Raw genomic sequence first — 18,185 nt, 5'->3', positions numbered from 1 at the left:
AACCTTAGTCTGCCTGACTTTGAAAGTTATCATTTAAAATCTCTGTATGTGGGCCACCTGGGTGGCTCAGTCAGTTAAGGGTCTGACTCCTGATTTCAGCTCAGGTCATGATCCCAGGGTTGTGAAACTGAGTTTGCATAAGCGTCTCTCTCTCCCTTTCTCTCTGCCCCTCCCTCCTCTCAATCTTTAAAAAAAAAAAAAAAAAAAAAAAAAATCTTCTAAAATCTCTGTATGCCTTTGTGTACTTGTGTGGTGGTACTGCATTTTTATATATTTTTAAGTATGTCCACACTTATATACCTACGGTGAAGGTGTTATCTGTGCGAGCCCATCATTTATCACATTTTTTCAGTCTTTGAAATGTTAAGATGTTATAAACATAAGTATGTTTAACACAAAAATGTTAAACAGACTGAGGCAGAATTGAAGGAATATTCAATAAAATAAAGCAAATGGCAAGAACTGGGAAAAGGAATCATTGCCAGGTTTCCTTTTCCATGGGGGTTACTTATTTACCTCCTCATGGAATTCCAGCCCCGTCCTTGAGGCTAGCTGAGACATCAACATCACACTGGATGACATCTGTATTAAAGACTTATCAACCTGTACAGATAACATTAATGAGTAGGAATGTTGTAAGGGAGATACGTGTCTCTACAGAAAATAACCACTCAAAGATGGCAAATGTGCTGGATGGAGGCTACCACGCACCTTCCGTTTTCACAGAAGATCTTCCTAATCAATCAAGGCATTTCTTTTTTTCCTTGACCTTGGATGTAGACCCACAGACTTTTCCATCACTAGCTGCAGCAGCCGCTGCCAATCAGTCAGGTGTGGCTCTCTCCTTGGAAACTCATTTGCCCTGTGTGTCCTACATGTTCCGCAGGGGATGGCTCTTCAGGGACATAACTGAAATTACAGGGAAATTGTGCCATGCTAGCTTATCAACCCCTGAGAGTTGAATGAGGGAAAATTACCGCTAACCGAAAATATTATCTATGTATTTCTGAAAATTGAGTCTAAAAACTATATTAGCAGCAATGAAGTTTAAGTGATCCCGAAAGAAAAGGGCAAAGTGTTGTAAAATATAAATGGCAATAATAAATGTGAAAGTTGGGCTATTTGTGTGTCTGTCTCTTTTCTACAGATTAGCTATACGCACATTCACGAAGTGAATTCATATGTGGAAAAAATCACCATTGGGTTTGATCCTATCACCTAGCTAATTAAAATATGGAAATAAATATAGCATTAAGGAATCCTCCTACTAGAAAGAATCTTGAAGATTCTTTGGACTCTCTCCGCTGCCCATCCCCACCTCACTTTGTTCTAATGAAAAAACTAAGGGCAGCAAGGCCAACGCCTTGTCCACAGAAATCTGCTAACTCCATTAAAACATGTTCCTCATATTCCTCCCCCTCAGATGACCCTCTGGTCTGCCCAGTTCTCCTTTATTTAATCACCCCATGAAAGACAATTGGATTCAGAGATTCTGTAAATGCAGTTGATCAGGTAAATGATATTCATCCTCACAAGACATAAATGAAAGACCATGTACAGTTTGTAGAGTCCAAAGCAGGACATGAAGATCAGCATGGGGAGTGTGTTTCGTTACTACTATAACGATTATTTTTAAAAGCCCCCAATTGATTATTCTCAAAGTAGCAGGGCCCTCCTGAGCACTTATGTTCTATAACTTTATTGGTTCTTCCACTGATGGAACCAAAGAGATTTTCAAGTGAGTGGTTCAGTTGTGGGCTTTGAAGTCAGACAGGCGAGGGCATGAATCCTGACTCTGCCGTGGCCCGCCTGTGGTGAGGTACTGAACTGCCTCAGACAGAATCATGTCCCCAGCCCTCCCCAAAGATGTCCACACCCTAATCCCTGAACCTGTGAAGAGGCTCCTTTACCTGGCAAGAGAGACTCTGTATATGGGATTAAGTAAAGGATCTGAAAATAGGGAGATTTTCCCGGATTACCTAGGTGGGCTGCAATATAATCATCAGGGTCCTGAAGAGACGGAAGGCAGAGGCACACAGCCAGGAAGGAGCTGGCTACTACTTCTAGAAGTAGAAGCTGGCATCAGGGATGGCTGGCTTGGCCTTGGAGAAGAGACCACAAGTGAAGGAAGGAAGGCAGCCTCCAGAAGCCGGGAAAGACAGGGAAATGGCGTCACCCCTAGGGCCCTACGGACACCTTGCCTTTAGCTCAGTGACACCCATTTGGGTTTTCTTACATCCAGAACTGTGAGGTAATGTAGTCGCGTTGTTTTAGGCCTCTGGAACTGTGAGGATTTGTTGCCACAGCAATGGGAAACTAAGTGATGCTCCCCAGTGTGTGTCTCATCTATAAAATGGGAATAAAAAAGTATATGCCCTGAAAGGCTGATGCAAGGATTTTATTAAGGGAATATAAAGAAAGCACATTCGTGCTCGGCAGAGATTAAAAACTCAATGAATGCTAACTACCATTATACATGTGATATCATCACATAGACTAGGGATTTATATAGTGCTGATTAGAATAAATGGTGATTCCATAAAATGTAATTCATTCTATCATAATAATACCTTACATCTGGGCGACACTCATCTGGCTTTTATGGAGCCTATTAACCTCCACTGTCTCATGCGATGCTTATTAGAATTGTGACTCCACAGATGAAGAAGAGACTGAGGGTCCGAGGGGACAGTGCTTTCCTCAGTCACTCAGAGAGCACTCTGTTGGCCAGAGTTGGAGTCCAGGGTTCCAGATTACAGTACACTCCCAATCTCATTGTGTGGCTTACAGAAACATACGGTATGCTATGCGGAATCTTAATATAAAACAAAAATGATAAAGCCAAATGATGATGGGGTTATTCATCGCACACCAGACCATTTCCCATATGATCTCACCCAGCGACGTCTTCTGCCGGGGCCTCCAGCCCCCCGCTCCTCCTAGCACTGCCTGAGTACTCTCTCTAATGCATCTAGTCAATTGTGCAAAGCACAAGGGAAAAAATTCCATCCTGACCGCAGCAGGCAATCACCTTATGCCCTGAAGCATGAAGTTTGATTACCCTTATCTCAGTTTATCATTAAATCAAAAACTGTTGCTATGAATACTGGCCTAGGACTCCATTTATGAAATGATATAGGCCAGTCAGCAGAAATAAGTGAGTGCCCTTTTTCTTTCTTAATTTCTGCTCACTGTGAAGATTTTTTTTTTTTTTTTTTTTTTTTTTTGGTGAACAAGGGGGTAAAAAAAGCCTCTTTAGCTTTGAACAGATTTTATTACTTTCTCCACTCTTTCATGAGCTAGCTGGGATGCCTCAGGCTCATCGCCACTCTCCCCGTGCTGTAGGTAAGAGGTTTCAGATCTGATACCTAGTGACCTACCAATGCTAGCCTTGAAGTCTGTACCTTGTCTGGGCGGGGAACTGCACTCTGGCCATACCAGAACACCATTTACCAAAGCGGGGTCAAGGGACTGCAGGGTGTGGGTTACCTGAACTTTTTGATGCAAATGCAGACTCTGGACCCCACAGAATAGAGCTATTAGTGCTGGGGCCCTGGGAATCTGTATTTTAACCCTGTGCGCGCTGATGAGTTTGATCGTTGGAGGACTACTGGTAGAGATCAATGCTGTGGGTAATGACAGGAATGGTCTGGGAATGTGCCTGGATTTCCCCAGTGCTCTTCAGTTTCTCATCAGCCCGGGGGCAACCAGCACAGAACATATACGCCAATCACATCTATCAGCCTTCAGTACAACCAACAGTAGGAGCCAGATTTCTGAGGCCATGAATCCCAAATGGCTGACTTCGAGGTCAGGGTTATGCAACTGGACATCAAGGGCTGGGCTAAGTCTCCAGGCCACTCGACCTCTCCTGCCAAACTTTCCAGTCTGGTTGACTGTGCAGCAAACGTGGTGCATGGGGGTAGAGGGTAGCTGAGGGCGAAGCTGGCTTCAAGAGCTGCATGTCTCTCCATGGGGAGAGACAGCACAGCATGAGGGCTAAAAGCCTGAGCTCCGGAGCCAGACTGCATTTACTTCTGTTTAATAGACACCGAGGCACAGACAGCACTCACCACCTGCCAAGCACTATTCTAAGTGCTTTTCAAATATTAATTCGCTTCTGTCTCACTACAACCCTTCTAGGTGGGTACTACCACCGTGGTCCACCTTTTCTGTGGTGAAACCGAGCCTCAAAGAGGTGAAGTCATGGGCTGGAGATCACAGCTGTCAGCCACACGGCCTGCACTCACACCCCGAGAGGCCGGCTCCAGAGTTCTTGGTCAGGATCCTACCGCGCTGTTTCTCATGGATCCAACTCCCCTGTTGGACCCTGGGAAAACTGCTTCAGCTCCTATCCCTCCCATCCCTCTGTGCGCCCCTGTATCAAAAGAGGACATTATGAATAATAGTACCCATCCCCAAGAATGCTAATCAAATCATTCAGTAGATGAGGCACACAGTAAGCACTCAGTAAATGCTCCTTCTTAGCTACGGAGGGGTCCTACACCCTCGGGGCAGCCTGAGGATTAAATGAGATAACATATTTAAAGTATTAGGCACAGTGCCACGGCACACAGTAAGTGCTAGCTGTTATTATTAGCTGAGTTGAGCCAGGCCAGTTTATTTTAGGTCCTGTCTGCAAGGCAACTGTGCTTTACGCAGGAGGAGGCAGCCAGTCCTTCAAAAAAAAAAAAAAATAACTGGGTAGGAGCCAGACTCATTATTAGACTGAACAGGTTCTCCGCTTTATGTCACTGGAATATTCCTGAAAAGTTCCCGATAGAGGATTTGTATATGTTTAATCCTCCTTCCCCACTGACCTATTTTATAATTTCTGATTGATCCTTCATTGGCAGTGATTTCTTCAGACTTAAGTTGTCTCTCAGACTGTCATGTAACTATTACCTTGTGAAAGACTTACATATACCAAGGAAAATTGAACCACTGGAGCAACTCTTGGCAAAGTAATTGGCTTAATCATCCCCTAATGTGATTGTTTCATTTTATTTTTCCTTTGTTACATGTCCTAATAAGCATGCTTCTACTACACAGAATGTCTTCCCTTCCATGAAGCTTATCACCTCCACTATTAAATGGAACCTTGGTTAAGTGGTTTGATTACAACTTATGTTAACTCGAGGGGTGAATGATAGCTTGGCAACCTGGGCCCGGGACTGGAGGCCGGGGTGGGGGGGGTGGGGAGGGGGGTTATGGGGCGCCACTGCTGGGAGGTGAGTTTATCCTGAAAGCTCAGGCATAGAGAGCGCAGCTGAATCCCTAGGATGAATCTCAAGGATGGCATTTTCCAAAAAGAAGCATTAGTAATTTTCCAGGTTGTTTACTGCTACTTTTTCAATTGATTAGGAAAAGACTGTCAGCTCCAACCCCATTTTTTGCAGTTTACCAGGCATGATAGGCTCTATCTGCAATGTAATAAAATGTTAAACTCGACAGACACGTTTACTAAGATGTTTGCTGCACGTCACTCACTCTGCTACCTTTCAGAGATGAACAGGAACAGGCAATCCAGCCTCACGGGACCTGCAGTGTGGACTGAGCACCTGGAGTCCAGCTCCTGTCATTCTCACAGATTTTTTTGTTGTTGTTGTTTGTTTTTTTTTTTTTCTTTTTTAAAAGATTTTATTTATTTATTTGACACAGAGAGAGAGAGAAAGAGAGAGAGATCACAAGTAGAGCAGCAGGCAGAGAGAGAAGGAGAAGCAGGCTCTCCACCAAGCAGACTGCCCAATGTGGGGCTCGATCCCAGGACCCCAGGATCATGACCCGAGCCGAAGGCAGAGGCTTTAACCCACTGAGCCACCCAGGCGCCCCTCATTCTCACAGTTTTAACAAGTTTCTACTCTCTTCTGCTTCCTCTCTCCACATCCCCTTTTCCCCTCTCCAAAACCCCCAATATATGTACACGATTTAGTCCTTACCATAGAGTCTACATCTAAAACAGAGTATTTTTCAAGTTAAAAAAAGTTGAAACCAGTGAAGCAGGACCCTTCTAGTTTGGTTCTGCTAAACAACCCCATGAGGGGAATAGTCTTGCTAGGTAATTTGAGGCAAATCATGTTATCCCTTGCAATGTGCCTGTGCAACACCGAACCTGTTGGCAGTTGATATGGAGTTTTTAGCTCTGATCACGGAGCAATCTACGGAATCGCCACAAGATTGATCCCATTCATTCTGATGGCTTAAGCCATGGGGCCATCTGCTGAATGGCCAAGTAGAGAGAGCAGACCAGAGATACTCAATAAAGATTTGTGGAGTGCATAGCAAACTGCCTCTTCACACCTGAAATGCAAGTCTGTCCTAGGTTAGGACTCAAATGTGGACAACTGATGGAGACCCTTCCCCCCACCCCCACCCCAGGGCCTTTGCCTAAGCTGTTCTCTATGCTTGGAATGCCCTCCCTCTCACCACCTCCCCCACGGCCCCCTCACAGTCCACCTGTCCAAATCCTACCTAGTTCAAGGACCAGCTCAAATATCAGCGGCTGCACAAAGCCTTCCCTGACTACCCTAGCCAGAAATAACTCCTCACTCCTCTCAACTCCCATAGGTCTGTGTGTATGGTTCTGGCCCTGAAAATGCTCACCATTTTATTTTGGCTCTGTGTTTACCTTGTCTTTTCTATACCACTCAGCAAGACCCTTGAGCTCTGAAACTATGTGTCAGTTCCTCTTTGAACCATCTCCCCACCCTGGCACCTCCTTGTGCAGAGCAGACACTTGGTAAAAGTTGGCTGAATGAACAAATGGTTTCCCCAGCAATGACAAAAACAGAAACAACTGCAACATTCTTTCCTCCTTCTTCTGCCTCCCCTTCTCCACCACCTTCTCTAGCTTTTAAAAGTATATTTACTTGATCCCCCAATTACCCAGGGGAGGAGGTTCGGGGACCTAAAGATGTAGACAACTCCACAGACCAAAAAAAGTTTCCAGGGACCCCTATAATGACAAGCGATGCCTAGGCCAACGCAGACGCTGGGGGAGTCTGAGTCTCTGGTCCGCTGACAGCCGGCTCCTGGGAATGGAAGTGTTATTTTCCCAAAGAGCTTCATCTGCTCTGGTTCACATGTGCCAGGTCCTCGTCTGACTAGAAACTCCTGACTTTATTTTTAAATACAGGCTCCAATAATAGGCTAAGGAATCGCGCATCTTCCCGAGGCCTAATTATACATGTCCCTACACACTGGCCTTCTTCAAACCCATATTTCCTTCCCATAAATATACGCAGAACAACTTAAATTTTAGCATTCTATGTAGTGGTAGTGTGTATCTGTGGTTTTCTTGTATCCCCCTTCCGTAGGAATCCTGAATAAAAAAGGACAACGAAAGAAATGCTGAGGCGCGAGGGACAATTTCTCAACAATGTGTCCGCTTACTCCTCCAGGTAAAAGGATTCTCTCACAACCATAAGGAAGAAAAATGTGTATTACAATATAATACATAGTCAAACTTCAATAATACACTTTCCATCCTGGTGCCACTAATGCTTGAACAGCTGCGGTTCTCCCTGTCTTTGCTGATGGGCCCCATAAATACTCCAGGGAAATGGGACAAGGATACATAATGGATCTTCACCTGCCAAGATCAGGGAAATGAATGTCAATGGCACCCCGATGCAGACTCACTTTTTGGTGGAGAGTGATGAATTCTGCCATTTGTCCTGGGCCACTGTAATCTTGGACAGGAAAGCCTACCATCGAGAAAAATGGTGGGCGAAGGAGCTGTTCTAGGACACTTGAGAAGAAGAGTGTGTCATAATTATTTGGCCACCAAGAATAAAAGGGAAAGAAGTGTATAACAGTATGATTTAGTTTAGAGAAAGGTTAAAATTTAAGAGAATACCCACACTGTATGTATCATTTCATTTGGTATAAAATGTTCCCTCAAAGTGGGACTCTTTTATTGAAGAACAAATGTCAGAAATATCAGGGAGTCACAAAACTATAGGGTCATTCATGCTCCCAGAAACAATTCAGTGCAGAGATGAAAGAGTGTGGGCTGACATGTGAGCTCAAATCCCGACTCTACCACCTCCCTGGCAGTATGACCTCAGGACAATGACCTGACTTCTCAGGTCCCTGAGTTTTCTTTTTAGATAGAGCAGTGATAATCACAGAGCCCACCTTGTGCACTTGACTGAAAGTTACAAGAGAGAATTATGATCAAGATTAACAGTAAGGGATAGGTATTGCATGGAGGCTGCTGTTTCCCCCTTCTTCCCCTTTCTCCATCATCATCATCTTCATCCTGCCATCCCAGATGGTTTGTGGCTAACTTCATTAGTAAATATGAGAGGAAGAAAGCAAGAAGACCATCTCCCACCAAAATACAAGGCAGTCTCCCTTGCCCGCATCAAACTCCAAAAGCAGTACTTCTAATCATGAGAGTTTTCTTTTTAAAGCTACCCAACATAACTTAACAAGCGCCTCCACCTAACTCATGTCCTTTTTTTTATCAAGCTACGACTACTGCGACATACTTTCTTAGTAAAAAGAAGAAAGCTCCCCCCCCCCCAAAAGCAATAGAAGGCACTGGGTACTATCAGACAAGAGTCCTAGATTTAAGGACATCACATGTTCTTTGTGAAAGGGGAGGAAGCAGCGATATGTCCAGCTCTCCAAGGAACTTAGACAAGGTCTTTTTCTGTTTTCAGTCATTCAGAATCACAGGCTAAAGGCTACTTCATTCTTTTCTTCCCCTTTTCAAAAAGACTGCCTTCCGAAGCTCTAGGATGTAGGGTGTCTGGGTGGCTTCTTCTAATTCTGTAATTCTGGTGGTTTAACTGTGTCAAGCCTGCAGAGGCTTTCCCGTGGGGTGTCTAAGGCTGTGGCAAGTCCTCTTTGAAGTGGGGCACACCATTGCAAGTGGGCAGGGTCTGCAGAAAGGTCTGCAGGTGTGCCCCCAGAACTGGATGAGGGGCCCAGCCCAGGTTGCCAAACAATGGAAAGTTCCCGTTCTGGGTGTTAACTGTAGTTACCACAGCCAGACAATGCTGCCAGTGGTGTGGAAGAAAAAATTGCTGTAGCCAGCTGTGCTGTTCACAGTCGGATGGATTCTGTGTAGCTCCAAATGGTGATGGAGCCAGCAGCCTGTTGTAGCCAAGGACAGGATGATGGATGATCTACATACTGTGTCCAAGTAGAGAGAATGGCAGAAGTTCACTTCAGGGTTGTTAAAATGCTAATCTGGGGGAGTTAACAAAAGCTTAATAGAAATGAAAAGTTTGAGAAATAAGTATACCTCACGGGGTATCTATGTGGACCACTGATTTGATCGCCCTTGGTTACATAAATGGTGGCTTTTCCCAGTAAAATCATTTCCTAGTTTTCCTGTTGAATGAACGGAAGCACCTCCAAATTGTTAGCGGCACTGCCACTGTTGTGGGTCTAAGGAGACAAGTCAGCCCAACAATAGCCATCTCCACTGAAGAAGGTTATGAGAGGCTTAATACAGTTATATGAATTTTACTCTCTCTGTGTCCTGGGAATAAATCAAAACATGTCCATCCCACCCCCACCCCCCAGCAGAAGTTGGCAGCTGTTCATGAAATAAGCAGCAAGCTAAGACATAGGCTTTGGTGGATCTTAAAGCAAAGTCTCCATTCACATGAGTTCTCCTGTTCTAATGACAGTTTCAGTTTGTGAATTACACTACTGGTATACTGAATGATGGAGTGTTCACAATTTAGGATTCAACAGCATGCTTCAAAAAAAGGTGCATATTTACATTTCTTGCCAGTGATCCATTTCACCACGTGATCCAAGAATGCCATTTGCATTCTTACTTAAGTTGAACATACAGAAACATGGCTGCCTCACCTGGCTTTGGAACACTGGCTAGCATAGCTGCTTGCAAACGACAGGTTTTCGATAAATACTGACTGACTGGCACACCCCCGAGTGCCTCTTGTTTCCTCTAGAAATGAATCTAAAATGTGAGGCTTAAAGTCTATTAATTGAAATAAAAGGTAATATTTTATCCTGCAATGTGTGAGGGAAGAGTTCACCTCTTACAGTTATACCAATAACGGTTAGGCATTCAGCCAGGCTCTTAACTCTGCATAAAATGCATCAGAAGGGTGAAAAATGACCCCATCTCAGATGCATTTTTCACTCTTTGTATCTTAGTGAAACTCACATACAAGAACAATGACTAAGCTAATTACTAACGTTTATTATGATGGAGCAGCAAGAAGTGAAGAACTTCTCCAGCTTCAATAAGTCCTTAACAATTATGGGCATCTTTGTGAACCAAAGCTTTGATTCCTGCTTACTTGCCTGTGTGCCTTTCCAGCAAGAGAAACCACCACACAAGGATGCAGGGGCCCACTTACCCAGAGCACTGTTACTGGACAGATCCTTCCTGTGCAGCAAGCAGCCAGTGAACTGAAGTCCACTGGATATTTCTAAGTTGCCCTCACTCTAAGGACTAATAGGTTTACATCAGAGCCATCTTTCAGATCCATCAGACCAGGGGAGACATGACCAGATGGTGCTATTAGTGGGCACCCAAAAAATGAAAGAGAGAGACAGAAAGAGGGAGAGAGTAGAAGGAAGGAAGGAAGGAAGGAAGAAAAGGGCAGAATGACCACAAATCTAATAAAACTTGAGTTAACCAGCTGTTTTGTGATGGAAAAGTCATAATATTCCTGGCATACTGTCCTACATCACAGAAATGTTCCTCCAAAAAGGTCATCCATGTAGTATCTCTAGTATAAGTGAAGAGAGGTACTAATATTTTGTAGGATCCAATAAGACATAGTAACTAACTAAATGACCCAGGGGAAGAAAATGGTTTGCTAAACAAGACATTTTGGAAATCTTAGGGTTATTTACTTAACTGTCTTTCTGAGAGCACATTCTAGGGACCTAAAAAGAGCACAGACAGTAACGACAAAAAACAAAACTCAGCTATGGCTGGGCTTTAGTTTATTTACCTTAAGCTGTTTTAAGTTCATGATCATATAGGCCTAAATTTCAGGGCTTACTTGACAATTTCTATTTACCTAAGCTGGGTAAATGTTTGTGTAGTATTTGCCAGCCTGACAGAATATGCCTGTCACTCACTACATTAAACAGGACTACACACAACTTGATTTCCTGAGTTAGATAGCTAACAGAGCAATAGGATTTTTTTTAACAACTTGAATAAACCAGCATCAAAACCTACTGTTTATTGAACCAAAGGATAGTAAAATGCTCATCTTGAGCTGTCTGAGATTTTTCTCAATTCTACAGGGATGAAACCTGGAAGAATTTCTTCAAACAAGAATTTTTCCTCTGCTGAGGGACAGAGACCAAAACGAGATTGGATAAATGTTAAACCCTTCCCTAGGACTTTAGCCTTGAAATAAACAAAAGAATCCACTTTATTGCTCCAAACATCAAGCAGAGGGGAGAACAATCCTGCAAAAGCAACTAGACTTTTTACTGCAGACTTAAAATTCTCAGTAGCCAGAAGTTCTTGGGAAAATTACCCTAGACATTTCTTTTCCCAAGTCACTGGAAACACTACCGTTATTTTTGAGAGAAAGCAGCCGCCCATCGTTGGGGACATAAGATCCAATTACTATTTACAAAGTCCATATATCTGTAATAACGATCTACTGTCCCTCCTGTGTGACAGCCGCCCAGCTGAGACTGGCGAGGGGTTGGGCTGCTGGAACTTGGGTCGCTGACTGGTCAGCTCAGAACAGGCAGTACTATCCTGAGTTCCTCTAATGCTGTAATTAATACTGCTACTTCATTCCCCTCTAGCTTCCATGACATTTAGCTCTTCACAAGTTCAGGATTTAAACAATCTCTAGACAGCGGTGGTCCCGAGAGTCGATTTAGCAGAAATTTTTAAAACCCAGTTCTTATCCATACCAAGTCTTTTATGACCTTTTATTTCAATCCAAGACTTAAACACGACGGAGGAAGCTTTAAGCCTTCCCAAATTACCCAAGGTGGCTGCTCTATCAGTTTCTGCAGACCAGGAACAGACATCATCGCTGTCAAGACGGGAAATAAAAGTTTCCCTACCTTCCTCCTCACCATCCCCCTGCCAGCGGCGGCCGATACGAGCGGCGGCTCCCTCCCGGCTGCAGGACGCCTCTCGCCGCCGGAGAAGGGGTTCAGTGCAAAACTGACTCTTCCTTATTTGTTTCCATCCATAATTGATGGGTAGATGAGAACGTAACACATCTCCGCGCTGGGCTCTTGCCGCCTGGCGGAGACCCTCTCCAAAACGCTTCCGTAAATCATTTCCAGCCGTAGAACAAAGCACGGAAAGTTGCGGGGGAGAGAGTGGCCAACAGGAGAAACCCGGGCGCCCGGTGGGCGGTGGGGGTGGGCGGTGGGCAGCTCCAGGCTCCAGAGCCCGCCCGCGGAGCGCTCGGCCAGCAGGGGGAGAAGGAGGGTGGGAAGTGGCTGCCCTCCCGGCTGGAGCCTGGGTTGGGGGGGTGGAGGTGGCCGGGTACCCCGAGCCCCCGCCCCCAGGCGCTGCCGGAGGCTGTCCGGTCCGGGGGCGCACTGACAGGTAGCGGGCGTCGGCGGTGAGCTGCTAGGTCTCGGCGGCGGCTCTGCGCCCCTTCTCCCAGCGCGGGCGAACGCCTGCGGGTCCACTCCTAGCCTTGCGGGCGCTGCGCGACCCCGACGGTCCCAGCGTCGGCTCCGGGGCGGGCGGGCGGAAGGGGGCGGCCGAGCCCGCGGCCGGCTCTGTCGGCTTTGGCTCAGCTTCTTGCGCTGGCTGGAGACGCCGTGACCGAGCAGCCAAGCAGCCCGGGTTCCCACTGATAATGCGCGGGGAGAGCGCGGAGCCGGCTCTGCCTGGCAAGAAACTTTTATTTGCCCCCTCCTTCCGCTTTTTTTTCGGGGGGGGGGCGTGCACAGTGGAGGGGGCCTCCAACTCCACGTGCCCCTCCCCCTAAACCTCCAGCAGTGTCAGTTTTGACGGGTCCGCCAAACCTCTCCGGCCCGCTGCGCGTCCCTCGCACGGCAGGCGGACAGGGCTGCTTGGAAGAGAAATCAACTCTCCAGTGACAACACACATGCACGCACATACACACACGCGCGCGCGCGCACAGGCACACGCACATAACACGGGCTGCGACTCCGGCTCTGAGGATCTGCGTCCGACCCCCACCAGGCGTCCAGAGCATTAGCAGATTATAAGACGGTCTTACCTCATTGGGGGTGGGGAGTAGGGGTCGGCTGGTTAAAAAAAAAAAAAAAAAAAGAAAAGAAAGAAAGAAAAAGAAAATGCTCAATACGCGCAGGGAAAAAAGAAAATAAAGAAAAAAATCCGTCTTTCTCTTTAGGTGTTGGCTTCCTCGGTATAATCCTGAAACTCGCCACCACCAGTCCTTGCAGCAGCGACAGCAGCAGCAGCAGCGGGACGGAGCGGGAGCAAAACAAATCGAGGCAAGGCAAATGGTGTAATTCGATCCATCTCCAAGTCAATCCATCAGGCGAGCCGGAGCTGGTTCCCTCCCCGCACCAGGCAGCTCGCGACGCGGGGCCCACCCCCGGGCACGGACAGCAGGAGGCGCGGGCGGCCCGGAGCGCTCACCCTCCGCCGAGCGCCGTGGCCAGCGCCGCCTGGAGGCCCCCAGCCCGGCGCCGCGGCCCCGCTGACCCTTCGGTGGCCCCCGCGTCCCTCCTCCTTGGCGCTCTGCTGCGCACCCTCCCTCTCCGCACCTCTGAAGGGCTGCTCCTTCCAGCAACTCCCAGAGCCTCAGTCATCCAGCTCGCGGTGGCTGCTGCAGCCTGCAAAGCAGCCTTTTCGCTTTCCTCCCTCTTTCCCTCTTTTTTTCCTTCCCTCACTTTTTTCAGAGCTTTCCTCCAGACATCCAGAGGACAAATCATTGCAGCCCAGAGGAGCTGCAGGCGCAGTTGCTCTGTAAAGTTCGGCCTTGGTTTCTTAATCTAAGATTTATTTTTTAAGCACATCCTTACAAAACCGCCCCCATATTACCTTTCTCGTCCCCCAACCCCCTCCAATTTCTCTTTATAACCACTAAGCAAAACAGCTGGGAAGAAGCAATCAAACACTGCTTTATCTTTATAAAATACAGAAATTGCCTACTAAAAATCCCATTTCTACTTTGAATGAAAGCCATTCAGTACAGTATAATTTTGCAGGCTAATGAGCCGGTTTTACAGGCAAGTGTTTCGTGTAATATGTTGTGGGAGAAATGAAAATGTCCTTGAAGTGACATCATTTAAAATTGACTGTCACAAATGAAAGGGGGAAAAAAGGCCATATATTCCAAAACAAGAGGATTTCAATCCAAACTTCATTTCCAAGAATGGGGGCTGTGTTTTATTAATTTCCAGTTGAATTATGAATCACTGAGGGCTCTGAATGGCTGGAATGAACCATGATATCCCAAGAAGAAGAAGAAGAAGAAAGAAGAAGAAGGAGAAAGAGGGAAAGGGGAAGGCCAAGGAGAAGGGGGAGGAGGAGGAGGAGGAGGAGGAGGAGGACAGAGCTTTTTCACCAAACTTTCAATATTCATTTGAGTATAGTTAATTACCCGAAAAAGAAAAGAAGGGGGCGGGGAAAGGATTTTCCTTTCCTCAACGGTTCCTGCTTTCTCCTCTGCACAGAGTTGCATGTTTACATTTAGGAAAAATACCCTGTTCTGAGTTGTTTCTGAAACTTCCACTGACAGCTTTGAAAAGGAACTCCAAAAGACACCCCATGGAACTGCGGAACTCCGGCCTGGACTCATCCGGAGAACTGTTTCCTCACCAGTTAACACTTTGTTACCAAAAGGCAGAAGGAGGGAGGAGTGGAGGGAGAGTCTTTTAAAATATAAACTCTCTTCCTGCTGCTCTTCCTATTCGAAGAAAGGGGTAGGGGGCGGAAAGAACAGCTTTGGCAACTCTGCTCTGTGATTTTTCTGTTGTTGTTAAGGCTTTTGTTGGCTGGCTGGCTGGTGATTTCTGGTTGTGCTGGGCTCTGACATCATTGCAAGTTACTTGGCAGTCAGGGCCCTTCCCCAGCCAACTTCTGACCCAGAAAGCTGTGCCTGTTTTACTGGCATCCAGTCATCCCGTATTTTCTCCACCAAGGGAGCAGGCCCCGCTGCAGGCAGAGGGCTCTGTGCACTGAATGAAGATGCAAGGGGGTGACCCGGTGGCTCCATAAGAATTAAATTGCCACCCACCTGGAGGCAGAAAGCTTAGGAGTTGTTCTGTCTCTGCAGTAACAGCAAAGGGGCGGGGGGGGGGGGTAGGTTTCAGTTCTTTAGACTCCTGAATTCTTTGCTGAAATTCCATGATGACCAACTTTACAGAGCACCACCCCTGGGAGTACAGTTTATCCTGGACTGAGTTCTTCAATCCAGGAATAAAAAAAACTTTGAGGCTGCAGAAGGATGTGCTAATAGGTCATTTCAAGCCAAGGATGAGACATGTTTTCAGTCTAAACATCAGTCTAGACCTCTGAGCCAGTCTCAATGTTTGGTTCCCTGAGGAAGAGAAGTAGGGAAATGGACAACCCACTGACATGGAAAGAGTGACACCCTGTGTCTTTTGGTCGGGATCAAGACATTACTCTTAGGAATTCATCATCTCCTTGGTTCCCGGAATCTTGATTGTCAGGAAAATGACTTTCTTTTCATTTGGATTTTAGTGGGAAACAGTCTATAAAAGCAAGTGCTCATTCTATGCACTTTGTTAGCATTTGGTCCTTTCAGTTGATTTTATACACTTTTAACCTTCCAGCTCTGTTTACTTCTCTAGTGCCGTATTTTGTCCCATGTCCCACATCCCACAGTACATCCCCATTAAGCTCTCGCATCGCATGGCCGCTGGCGGCCCCCCACTGTGTCACCCCGCTTCATGTCTCCTGTCTTCATTTATGGTGTCTCTGCTTTTAGGGCTGCTCTTTCTCCATAACGTCAGGTACTTTAATTTCTGCTTTTCTTCACTTTTACCAAAAATTTTTCTAGGTGTCAGAATCTCCCTCCTCCCACTAGCCCCAGGATGGGTTTAAGCACCTGTTTTCTATGCTCTTCCAGCAAGTTTATCTAGGTAATTTCCCACAGGGAAGGGAAAAGATCTGTTTAGGATGTCTTCCCCATTGGGTGCTTCTTAACTGCAGGGATCTTGCCTTTTGACCTGGATAGCCCCCCGTGCCTAGCACAGTGCCTGGCATTTACTAGGCACTCAATGAATACTTCTGAAACTGGTCAGGTAACAGAGCCTAGAACTTTTATGTGCTTTCATACCCTTTTATGTGCTGAACTAGTCATTTCTAGATTGTGTCCTCCTCCAGAGTAGGGATTTATTCACCCGTATCCCCTGAGCAAGCATAGTGCCCTTGTAAGGATATCGGTTGAATGAGTGAATAATGAAGGAAGATATCTGGCACTTTCCACACTCAGAAAGAATGCTTAAAGGACTCACTGTTGTAGAGGGTTAGCAGTGATGCTTTTGGGTTATCTGTGTACATCTCGCATTAGGGATGAGCAGTAACTTCATTCACAGTCCTTGGTTTGTTTCCTTTAGGAATAAAACTCAGAATGTAATTTCTATCTTTCATTCCCAATCTCATTTCCAGAATAAAAGCTATCTGAAAATTATGGAGAATCTATGTGTAACGGTCAGTGAAAGTTTATCAGTCATTGAAGAGTACAACTCATGAACTCCTACAGCACAAAGCACTCGTGCTTAATATGGGCCAAACTCTGTTCTTAGCCTTTTACAAATATTAACTCACAACAATTCTATGAGGTAAGTACTACTGTTCTCTTCATTTTATAGAAAAGGAAACTGAAGTTTACAAGGTGCAAGGGACTTGCCTAAGGCCGCCCAGGTAGTAACTAAATAGGATCTGAACCCTACCTCTTGCTTAGTTGTAAGAACGCTTAATAGTGAGGTCACAGTTAATAGCAGTAGTTAATAGTGAAGGCTTTAAAACATCAGACAACCTGGATTCAATCCAGATTCCTCCCCCTTGGGATAATTTATTTGACTACATTGTGCTTCAGTCTTCTCACCTGTGAAACAGGGGTGATAACAATATTTCACATGGGTCTTATGAAGTCTGAATGTGATAATGCATGTAAAGTGTTTAGCATCTTACCTGGAACACAGCAAGCCCTGAATAAATATTAGCCAATATTATTATACGTGCCCTGAAGGCAGAGCAATCTTGGAAGCCTGCAGAACTGAAAGGGAAACTTAATCCAACCTCACATTAAAAGGGAGCTTTAGTGCAAAAACACATGGTATACAACAGCTTGGCAATGCCTTCCTATATCCTTCATTCCCTCATCTGAGTCTATGTATCTGTTAATTCAGATACACACACTGCTCGCTATCCAGTGGATATGAAATAACATTCTTGTATGAATTTTAATGAATAACACAGTTTAGGATCTAGAATTTCATGTTCCAAAATAAAAAGAGAAGAGGTATTGAAATTTCAAAGGTAGCTGCAGCTCCTGTGATTAATTTGGAATGCACATATAGTCTTCCTTGCATTCACACATTATAGAAAGTGCTTTTGTGGCAAGGGATTGCTTTCAAAACTAATCTAAGCTCTCCATGACATGATAAATCATTAATAATATAGACCCAAATCTCGGCATCTGCATGGGCACAGCTGGCCTCCTTGTGTCAACAGTCTGCATATGAAAGTGACTCTGCCAAGATATTTCACTTTAATGAAAAATATTTATCACGGTAAATCTTAAACCTCAAGATTTTACTGACATAATTCATTTCTATTATTATGTACTATGATAAGATAAACTACCACAGCTATGCTTATGTTTGGAATGATAAAACTGTGGCTTTTTAGCCATTTTGATTACTGTTCCTTAGTATGAACAATTTTTGCCATACACTCTAAGTAAAGGGAATGCACCATGCATCTACGATAATAATAAATCAGTTACTTATCTAATTTTGCTGATGACCCCACAGGTGCCGCTGTGTGGACGGACACTGAGTGCTCAAGCCAAATTAAGTCAGACGGGTTTTTTTTGTTTGTGTTTTTTTTTGTTACCATCAGAGAGATGAATGGTAAGCAGCCCTTAATAATATTAGCTCTTTTGAAAACAGACAAGAGATCAGGAATGCTATCACCATTTCATCAAAGATCTTTTGAAACAGCAGAAACAAAATAAACTTTTTAGAGGGAGGGTCAAACAAAAGGATGATTAAATTAGTCC

The 18,185-nt window shown here is 45.3% G+C and overlaps 1 protein-coding gene across 11 annotated transcripts in view; it reads right to left on the bottom strand.

The window, feature by feature from the left end:
- Window positions 1–18,185, bottom strand: part of SEMA6D (semaphorin 6D) — a 575,274-nt gene that overhangs the window by 41,666 nt on the left and 515,423 nt on the right. For 4 of the 11 annotated variants that reach the window (XM_004751319.3, XM_004751324.3, XM_004751325.3 and 1 more), the window contains exon 1: window positions 12,040–12,293. The exons of 1 other annotated variant lie outside the window; for it this stretch is intronic. The gene's annotated coding sequence lies outside the window, so the exon portion shown is untranslated. Of the gene's footprint in view, window positions 1–12,039; window positions 12,295–18,185 lie in introns of those variants that run through there. 6 more of the 11 variants (XM_004751328.3, XM_004751330.3, XM_004751329.3 and 3 more) reach the window with 2 other exon arrangements.

This window comes from Mustela putorius, unplaced genomic scaffold (genome assembly GCF_011764305.1).
Source record: "Mustela putorius furo isolate JIRA1106 unplaced genomic scaffold, ASM1176430v1.1 tig00003898_pilon_pilon_pilon, whole genome shotgun sequence".
NCBI classification, from domain to species: domain Eukaryota; kingdom Metazoa; phylum Chordata; class Mammalia; order Carnivora; family Mustelidae; genus Mustela; species Mustela putorius.
The sequence above is the reverse complement of the archived record's forward strand: the minus strand, read 5'-3'. Positions and strand labels throughout refer to the sequence as shown.